Source organism: Rhincodon typus, chromosome 37 (assembly GCF_021869965.1).
Source record: "Rhincodon typus isolate 14 chromosome 37, sRhiTyp1.1, whole genome shotgun sequence".
In the NCBI taxonomy this organism is placed as follows: domain Eukaryota; kingdom Metazoa; phylum Chordata; class Chondrichthyes; order Orectolobiformes; family Rhincodontidae; genus Rhincodon; species Rhincodon typus.
Genome location: NC_063368.1, coordinates 13,130,874 through 13,141,090, shown reverse-complemented (window position 1 = coordinate 13,141,090; position 10,217 = coordinate 13,130,874).

The window sequence follows — 10,217 nt, the reverse complement described above, 5'->3', positions numbered from 1 at the left end:
TTGTCTCGGATTCTCCAGCATCTGCAGTTCCTACTATCTCTATGCACAGGCATTGGATTTGCCCCCACTTCATTACTCAGGCTCTTTACACAGTTGCGGTCACGCTACAACAGACTCAATTGATTCTGCCTTTGGAGCAGTAAGGACTGCAGATGCTGGAAACTAGACTCAAATAATGTGGAGCTGGAAAAGCACAGCAAGTTAGACAGCGTCCGAGGAGCAGGGAAGTCAACGTTTTGGGCCAAAACCCTTCGTCAGGACTTTGAAGGCCTGAAAGTTATTTGGAGTCCATGGGGGAAATGAGCTGGCTGAGTAGACAGGCACAGAGGAAGGAGACGTGGCTGTAGTACCCAGATTGCTATAGAATGTGGTTGAAGAACTTTGGGGCAGAGGAGAAAATCGATGGGTTGCAGTGGGAGAGAAACTTGCTGAGCTCTCTTCAGAGAGAGGAGGAAAACTTCTTCAACGTGGGCATGCTTAGAGACTTCGCAGTGTTGGTTTTCAGTGACTTGGAAACAATTAAGGACTGCAGATACTGAAAGCATCCTGCCAAAGGGTTTCAACTTGAAACATTGACTTCCCTAATCCTTAGATGCTGTCTGACCTGCTGTGCTTTTCCAGCTCCACATTTACCAATTCTGCCCTTCCCTTAAAGGATCATTGCCGAACACATTTCACTGCTTAAAACAAAACAGAAATGGCTGGAAAAACTCAGCAGGTCTGGCAGCTGCTCTTGTTTCTGTTTTCCAGCATCCTGCAGTTTTTTCGGTTTTCCATTTCACTGCTTCCCACCCACAGATAAATCTCATAGAGCCTACCAGCTAAGCAACTAAATTAATTAAGATGTGAAATGATAAGATTTAAGAATGGTCCAACACCATACCTCACCTGCACAATTAATAAGCTCTAATCAGTCTTAAGTTTTGAATGTTTATCACGTAATTACAGGTAATAGGGCATCTTGCTTTGCACTGGTATTATGCCTGCCTGGAGGCCTGGGTTCAAGTCCAACCTTCTCCAGATGTGTGTCATTACATGCTTGAACAGATTGATTACCAATAAGAAGAACATAACAGGTGAAGTGTTATATAGGGCAGCACAGTGGTTAGCACTGCTGTCTCACAGCACCAGGGACCTGGGTTTGATTCCACCCTTGGGTGACTGGCTGTGTGGAGTTTGCATGTTCTCCCCATGTCTGCGTGGGTTTCCTCCAGGTGCTCTGATTTCCTCCCATTGTCCAAAGATATGCAGGCTAGGTGGATTGGCCATGCTAAATTGCCTGTAGTGTTCAGGGGTGTGTAGATTAAGTGGATGGGTCTGGGTGGGATGCTCCAAGGGTTGGTGTGGACTTATTGGTCTGAAGGGCCTGTTTCCACACTGTAGGGATTCTATGATTGTTCTTTTGCTGTGTTCTATTAGATTTGGAAAAAAATATTGGCTTCTTCCTCCTGGGATATGGACATTGTTTGCAGAGGTGGCATTTGCGTTGCATCCCTAATTGCCCATGAATTGAGTGGTTTGCTGGTCCATTTCAGAGGCCAGTGAAGAGTCACCCACGCTGCTGTGTGTCTGGAGTCACATATGGGTCAGGCCAGGTAAAGGTGGCAAATTTTCTTCTTTGAAGAACTTATAGAGTCATAGAGTTGTACAGCACGGGAAACAGACCCTTCGGTTCAACTCGTCCATGCCGATCAGATATCCTAAATTAATCTTGTGCCTTTCGCCAGATTTTGGCCCTTATCCCTCTAAACCCGTCCTATGCAATGTACCCATCCAGATGCCTTTTAAATGTTGTAATCGTATCTGAGTGAACAGGTGGGATTTTACAACAATTGACAGACACGGTCACATATTACTGAGTCTGGCTTCCAATTCCAGATTTATTATTTGCATTTGCCTGGGCCTCAGGATGACTAGTCCAGTGACATTACCATGATGCCATATCTCCTTTTGAGATAAAACTTACCTCAATTCAGTCCTTACGTGTGACTGAAGTTGATTTTTAAATAAAGAAAATGTTATGTACCTGCATGAGGGGAATTAACAGTGAAAATCTGTGCTCCTGGAAGGATCCATTACCCAGCCAGTTTTTCCAATAAGGAGGTGAACCAGAGAGAAGAGAGAAATCTTTGGCTTCATCCCCAATCTGCACTTACAACCGACCTCAGGATCACTCAATTTGGGAAGGTCAATATCAACCAGGTTTCTCACTCCTGATCACATTACAAGATGGCGATGGTGGGGTCGGCAGCATTTGACTCCTGAGTGCCAGGCTTGGTCGCTCATGGCTCATGAAGTGGGTTCTGCCATATCCACACGGCTTCATCATTGTCGTTTCAACTTGGTAATGTTTTTTTGTTTTGGTTAGCCTAGGGCTGCCTCCTGATGTCCTCCCAGGACCTCCATCCCTGCTCCATCTCAAGTGGCAGCAACGGAATATGACCCAGGACCCTGTCAGTCAATGTCCAGTGTCGGGGGAGGCTGCAGGACCTGTGCAGTGTGACCATCTCCAGATCGGAGGCAGTGGACGTGGAAGCAATGGCGGCAGCAAAGGAGCACATCACTAGGACCCTGGGGGACAATGTCGGATGGCAGCGACTGGAAGAGCAGAGAGGGTGAAGTCTACAGAGAGGGAAAGGTGAACTTTTGAAGCTGTTTCAGTTTTAGTAATATCAACTTAATATTAATTTATTCAGTTTTTTATTACCATTTACACAACTTATTCAGCCATTTATTCTGTAATCCAAGATGGTGCTGGAATGGGCAACATTATCCACTTTGCACTGTACATAGATACTAATGATAATATGTGGAATAAATAACATTCCATTGTGCCCTCAGCTGGAAGTGTGCTCCTGCAGACTTCTAAGAACACAAAGAATGCATTTGGCTGTGACAATCAAATGACCTGCCAATATTCAATGTCATGGCAACACACATATGGTGGTTCAATGAAGCACCTTTCCTTTAATCAGTTAAAGTATAGATGAAGGAAATGGAAAAGGAAAGGTCATGCTATCAGTGATCATGCTATCAAATATCAGTGAGAAATACTTAAACATATGGCACTTGGTGCCTTGATTTTCGTTTTTGCCACTATAATTACATGTTTGCACAGCTTCTCCTGGCTTATAATTACATCTACCCCACCCTGTCTCTTAACAATTATTAAAATGTCTAGAATTATTTCTGAGGTTTGAATGGATCCCTTTTAAGTCTCTTTCATTGTCTTTCATTCACCCCCAAATTTCCCACTCGATTTCTCACTCAGCTGCTTCCCCCAACCCTTGAAGCTGGTGACATACTGTTCTCTAAGCAGAGTGCTCCTCCTAACTTTGCTCGATCTTAATTAACCATATTATTTTTAAAAAGCACTGCAGATGCTTGAAATCTGAAATAAAAACTAAAAGTATGGGAGAAACATAACAGGTCTGGCAGTATCTGTGAAGAGAGAACATATTAAGTTTTGAGTCCAATATGACTCTTAACAAGGTTCCAAGGCAGAGTTAATTCTGTTTCTTTCTCCAGATGCTGCTAACCTGCTGGGTTTCTCCAGCATTCTGTTTCTAATCAACCCAACCTTGTTTCTTTCACTGGGTAAATACACACAGATAGGATTAACTCCTTTGATGCAGTCCAGGCTAACCATTAAATAGCCGAGCACTAGATCTTGCAGTTCTGAGGAAGGGTCACTCAACCTGAAACTTTAATTCTGATCTCTCTTCACAGCCCCTGCCAAACATGCTGAGCTTTTCCAGCAATTTCTGTTTTTTGTTTCTGATTTACAGCATCCGTAGTTCTTTCAGTTTTTACAAGATCTTGCAATCTGCCTGGGGAAATTGCCACAAGAAAACTGACTGATTAAAGGCTATTCCATGATCCAACACTTCAGTAGTAATCAGATAAAGCTCCAATAGTCAAGTCAAGCAACAGAAGTAACTTCGCACCACACAAATGCCAGGCAATGAACATCTCCAATAAGAGACAATCTAACCAGTGCCCCTTGACATTTAATGGTGTTACTGTCACTGAATTCCCCCACTATCAATATCCTTGGGGTTGCCATTGCCTAACCAAGCTATATCAGCCTTTAGGCTCCACCCAAACCTTCTACCCTCTATCCCCAGACTGTCACAAGCCTCTTTCCCCTTCTCCCTTGCACACTTGTCTAGCTTGTCCTTAAATGCAGCTATACAGTTTGATTCAACCACACTCTGTGGTAGTGAATTCCACATTCTCACCACTCTCTAGGAGGAGAGGTTTCTCCCAAATTCCCTGTTGGGTTTGTTGGGGGTTATTTTATATTGATGGCCTCCAGTTATATTTTTCTCCACTTGCAATTTTATAGCATCTTTTGCAAACCAAAAATGTCCTAAATCACTGTACATCCAATGAAGTGCCTATTGAAGTCCAGTTACTGTCATAATGTAGGAAGCACAGCAGCCAACTTCACACGGTGGGATCCCACAAACAGTGATAAGATAAATGGTCAAGTAATCTGCACACTAAGCTTCAAATATATTCCCATTTTCCCACTCACACCTTCAATGCAGCGAGTTCTTTGTTCAAATGAGTCTTATCCAGCACAATGGCAATAGGGGAATTGAAATACTCGCTTTTTCAAATATTTTCTTAATCAACCTGTTCAGACATGTTACAACTCAGCTTTGAAGCAGGCTTCTGGATCAGAGGTTGTGACACTACTGCTGCACCATAAGAACCCTAAACATTAACATTTATACACAGGTACAAAATCTCAAGTCTGGCTGTTCATAAATCACAGTGGTCTAAAAACTAGACATTATTACAATACACTTTACATCAATACTAATTGAGTAGGACTTAAAGAAAACTTAGCTGGACATTTCAGCCAGGACTTGAATTAGTGTGGCGTGGCACCAAACTAAGTTATTAGTTTTGATGCTTTGTGCACTGTTTTATCTCAGCAACAAAGCAACTCTCATCCCCGATGCAGTCTTGCTTGACCCACCCAAGGCCTGAAATCTGGCCAGATCTGAACCTGCATGGCCTGGGTCCAGAGCTTGCCGGTTTTGAGACACTGTACCTGTAGCAGTTTACTTTTTCATAAACATCTCAAAGCCCTTCACATACAGAGAATTACTTTGAAGCACAAAGAGCACTCGTTACATAGTCATATTCGGCAGTCAATCTGCACCCTACTATCATCAGTCAGTGAATGAGCAGTTTGTCCATTTTTAGCCATGTCAATGACAGAAAGGATGTTGACTAAGGCAGCAACAGAACTTTTTGCTCTTCTTTAAAGTCATTTGTGCTCCTTAACTGGAACAGATAAGTGGGTCCTTGGTATGACACACTATGTGAAGGTCCGAACCTCCAGCAAAGCAGCATTTCCTCACTGCTATACTGAAGAACCATCTCAGTATATGGTCGTAGCTTGATCCACTGCCTCAGATGGACCAGGCAACTTGATCAATGGCCTGGGTCCAGAGCTTGCCGGTTTTGAGACACTGTACCTGTAGCAGTTTACTTTTTCATAAACATCTCAAAGCCCTTCACATACAGAGAATTACTTTGAAGCACAAAGAGCACTCGTTACATAGTCATATGTTACATGGCCCTCGTATAGGCTTCCTGTATGTGTTAAATTCCTAACTCATAATCTCAAATTATTCCTTTTGTTATCACTTGTGCTAAACCTGTAATCACCAGGGCCTTCAGCCGATTGTTATGAAGCACAGTAAGTTCTCTGCTCATACAGTTTGGACAAACATAGCGTATACTAGGCATTTCTTGCAGGTTGAGAGGATCACACAGTTTACTGAAAGACTAATGACTGAATTATGGTTCTTTCCTAGGCCCCAATACTGTTTTAAATCAATATCACTTTCAATTCTCAGACCCTCTTCCAGCCACAACCTATGTTTATATAAGCACTGACTTAGCAAAATGCCACTCATCACTTCCTGGGAGCATCAGCAAACAAAATTCTGACACTGAGCTACATAAGGAAGACTGAGATGATTCACCAAGACATGTAGGGAATGTCTTAAAGGAAGAGAGAGTGAGAAATAGTGAAGTAAAAAGACAGGGCTTAGTGCCTAGATAGCTGAAGGTCCGGCATCCAGTAAACACGCATTTATATAGCACGTTTTATGACGTAACAGTGCGCCATTACTCTTCACATATGAATGCACAAAATAGCATCAAAAGTAGAGCATTTAGCCCATTGAACCTGCTCCCACTTTCAATAAGATAATCATTAGAATCCCTACAGTGTGGAAACAGGCCCTTTGGCCCAACCAGCCCTTGGAGCATCCCACTCAGACCCATTCCCCTATAACCCACCTAAGCTAGGCATCCCTGAACACTATGGGCAATCCACCTAGCCTGCACATCTTTGGACTGTGGGAGGAAACTGGAGCACACCAACACACAGACATGGGGAGAACGTGCAAACTCCACACAGACAGTCACCCGAGGGTAGAATCAAACCCAGGTCCCTGGTGCTCTGAGGCAGCAGTGCTAACCACTAAGCCACCATATAGATTCACAGTCATCATTAGATGATTCATTCTGGATATTTATTGAATTCAATTCCACAATCTGCCATGGCAGATAGTGGATTCAAACCCAGGTCACCAGAATGTTATCTGGGTCTCTGGATTAACAGTCCAGCGATAATACCACTAGGCCATTGCCTCCTCGCTGATCTGTTTGTTGTTCGAATTCCACATTCCCATCTACCTGGCAAAAACCTTTGAATCCCCTGCCTGACAAGAATCTAGCTGCCTCTGTCTTAAAAATATTCAATGACCCTGCCTCCAGCATCTTATGAGGCAATGACTTCAAAAATTGCACAACTCTCTGAGACAAAAAAAATCTCAAGTCCATCCTAAAACAGTGCCCCCTAGTCTGGAGGTCACCCACGCGAGGAAACATCCTTTCCCATGTCCACCTGTCGATACCATTTAGGACCTGATACACTTCAATCTACCTCACGAGCCACCTCTTTTAAGTCTCTAGGATGGAATCCTTCTGGATGTGAGGACGTCAGCTGTAAATACCATGTCTTTTTATGTCTCTGTATTCTTGATTGTGGACTGAGATGGGAAAAGGATTGTTTTAAAAACAAAGAATTGTGTCATGTATGTATAGAGGGGGAGTGTACAAGTGAGTTAGATTTTTAACAAGTAGAATTATATGTTGATGGTTCATAATTGTTAATCTATACTTAGAACTTATTTATTTGTAATACAAAGAACAAAACAGCACAGGAACAAGCCCTTCGGTCCTCTAAGCCTGCACCAACACATTTTGCCCTTCCATACTAAAACTGTCTTCATTCACAGGATCCGTATCCCTCTATTTCCTTCCTATTCGTGTATTTGACCAGGTGCTTCTTGAATGCACCACCTCCTCTGGCAACACGTTCCAGGCACTCACCACGCTTTGTGTGAAAAACTTGCCTCGCACAACTGTTTTAAACTTTGTCCCCCCGACCCAGCACCTTGAGCCTGTAATTGACCCCTCCACCCTGGGGAAAAGCCTCATACTTTCCACTCTATCCATGCCATTCACAATCTTATAAACTTCTATCAGGTTTCCCTTCAACCTCCTGTGTTCCAGTGAAAACAAACCCTGTCTTTCCAAGATAACAAGGTGTAGAACTGGATGAACACAGCAGGCCAAGCAGCATCAGAGGAGCAGGAAAGCTGACGTTTCAGTTCTATAAAGCTGCAGCATAACTTGTCTACCCTTAAACTCAATGCCCTTCCAATGAAGGCAAGCATGCCACAGGCTTTTTTTACTACCTTATCTACCTGCGCTGCCACCTTCAGTGATCTGTGGATCAACACACCCAGATCCCTCTGCATTTCAATTCTACTAAGGATTCTGCCATTCACTGTATATTTTCCTCTTGTACTTGACTTTCCAAAATGCTACACCTGTATTTGACCTTCCAAAATGCATAATCTAAAATACATAGTCATTCTTGTTAATTACAAAGACCTGGTCCATGTTTTTTGTCAAGCTGGGTCTGAAAGACAGGAAAATTGGGGAATTCTATGCATTTTTGAAAATCTTCAACTTTTGTGACAAGACAGGAATGGCAGGGCTTGATTTGCAGCCTGCTACTCCAGTGAGTCAGAACACAACCTGGGCTCCATCAGTTTGTTTAGTTTCTCTGCTGACTGCAATTTCATTAAGTTCCTCTTTTCCTTCCACCTTTTTATTTATTGTTATTACTGGAATGCTTTTGCATTCTTGATAGTGAAGATAGCAGCAAAATTCTTGTTTACTTCTACCATCACTTCCTTATTATGGACCAGTAATTCCCTACGCTCACTCTCTAGAGGACCAACGCTCACTTTGCTTATACTTTGCTGCTTTAAGTTCCTGTAGAAACTTTTGCTATCCATTTTTATATTTGTAGCTAGCTTCCTCTCATGGTCTAATTTCTTTGTCCTGATTAACCTTTCTGTCATTTTTTGCCATTCAGCATATTCTGACCAATCATCTGACCTGCCACCCATTTTAATGCAGTTATGTTTTTTCCTTAAGTTTTCTGTAACAGCTTTAACTAACTGGGGATTGGGTAGCTGTTGACTGGATGGCTGGTTGGCAGTGCAGAGTGATGCCAACAGCATGGGTTCGATTCACCAGCTGAGGTTACCATAAAGGACTTCTCAACCTAACCTGCAGCGTGGTGACCCTCAGGTCAAACTACCACCAGTTGCTTCTCTCTAATGAGACAGCAATCCTATGGTCCAGTAGGACCATGGTGACTTTATGTTTTAGAAACCACAGTGAGTCCTTTCTTTAGAAATTCACTTTAGAGTGGGAATATACTTATTCTAAGTATTCTGAAACATCTCCTTACTTAAATGATCTATCCTCTAGCCTAGTATACAGGTTCACTTCAGCTAGCTCAGCCTTCATGCCCCATTTAAGTTTAAAATACAAGGCTCTAACCAATCTTCTCCCTTTCAATAGAACACAAAATTCAACCATATTGTGGTCGTTGCTACCTAGGGATGCATTTACTCTGAGGTCCTGAATTAATTCTGTCATAATTCACAATGCTAAGTCTAATATAATCTGCTCTCTAGACAGTTTCAGAACGTGCTGTTCTAAGAAACTATCTCCAAAATAAAACTTGTTTTCCAACCAATGAAATGCTACTGAAGTGTTGACTGGTGTTATAATTTAGGCAATGTGGCAGCTACTTTGCACACACCAAATCTCACAAACAGAAATGTGATGAATAATCAGTTAATTTCCTTCTGCTGCTTTTTGTTAAGAGAAGGGTCTTTAGTCAGGATCAACTCCCCTGTTCTTAATGGAATCCTTTACATTCACCTGAACAGATATATGGTTTTACGTTTAACACATTATAAAGGTTTGCATCTTAGGGGTCTGTTGTAAGGCAGTGTTGTTTTAGGTAGCAAAAACCGATAGTGTTAGAGGATGGTAATCTCTATGACTGTCTATTTCTAGTTCTACAATAATGCTTCACTCGCTCCCACCTCAGCTCATCTGCTGCTGAAACATTCATTCATGACATTGCTACCTCTAAGCTTGACTATTCCAACATTGTCGCCCACACTCTGCTATCTGCAGCTTATCCAAAACTCTACTACCCATGACCTTACTCCAACCAAGCCCCTTTCACCCATCACCCCACGCTCACTGACCAATAGTAGGTCCTAGTGAAGTAACATTTCGATTTTAAAATTCTCATTTCTTTCTTCAAATTCCTCCACGGCCTCAGGCCCTACCGATCACTTCACTCTTCTCCTACCCCTACAACTGTCTGAGATCTCTGTGCACAAGCTGACCTGATTATAGACTTTTAAGCTTTCCAAACTCAATCTTAAAACCATTGGCTGCCTTACCTTAATTCAACTGCTTGTACCCTAAGCTCTGGAATTCCTAAGCCTGTCTGCTCCTTTTTCCTCCTTTAAGATGCTCTTCAAGATTTACTTCTTTGACCAAGTCTTTGCTCATTGGTTGCGCTGTCTCAAATTTTGTTTGATGGAGCACCAGGGGATATTTTTAATGCATTAAAGGAGCATAATAAATGCAAGTTGCTGATGGTGAACTAATAATCCACAAAAAATAACCCAGTGCTGCCCACAGACTCATTTCTGAATGCATTGGTTATTACAACTTTCTGCTTTTGAAACTAGGAAGTATCATTCCTTGAAAACAGAAGCACTAAACGATGGTCTACA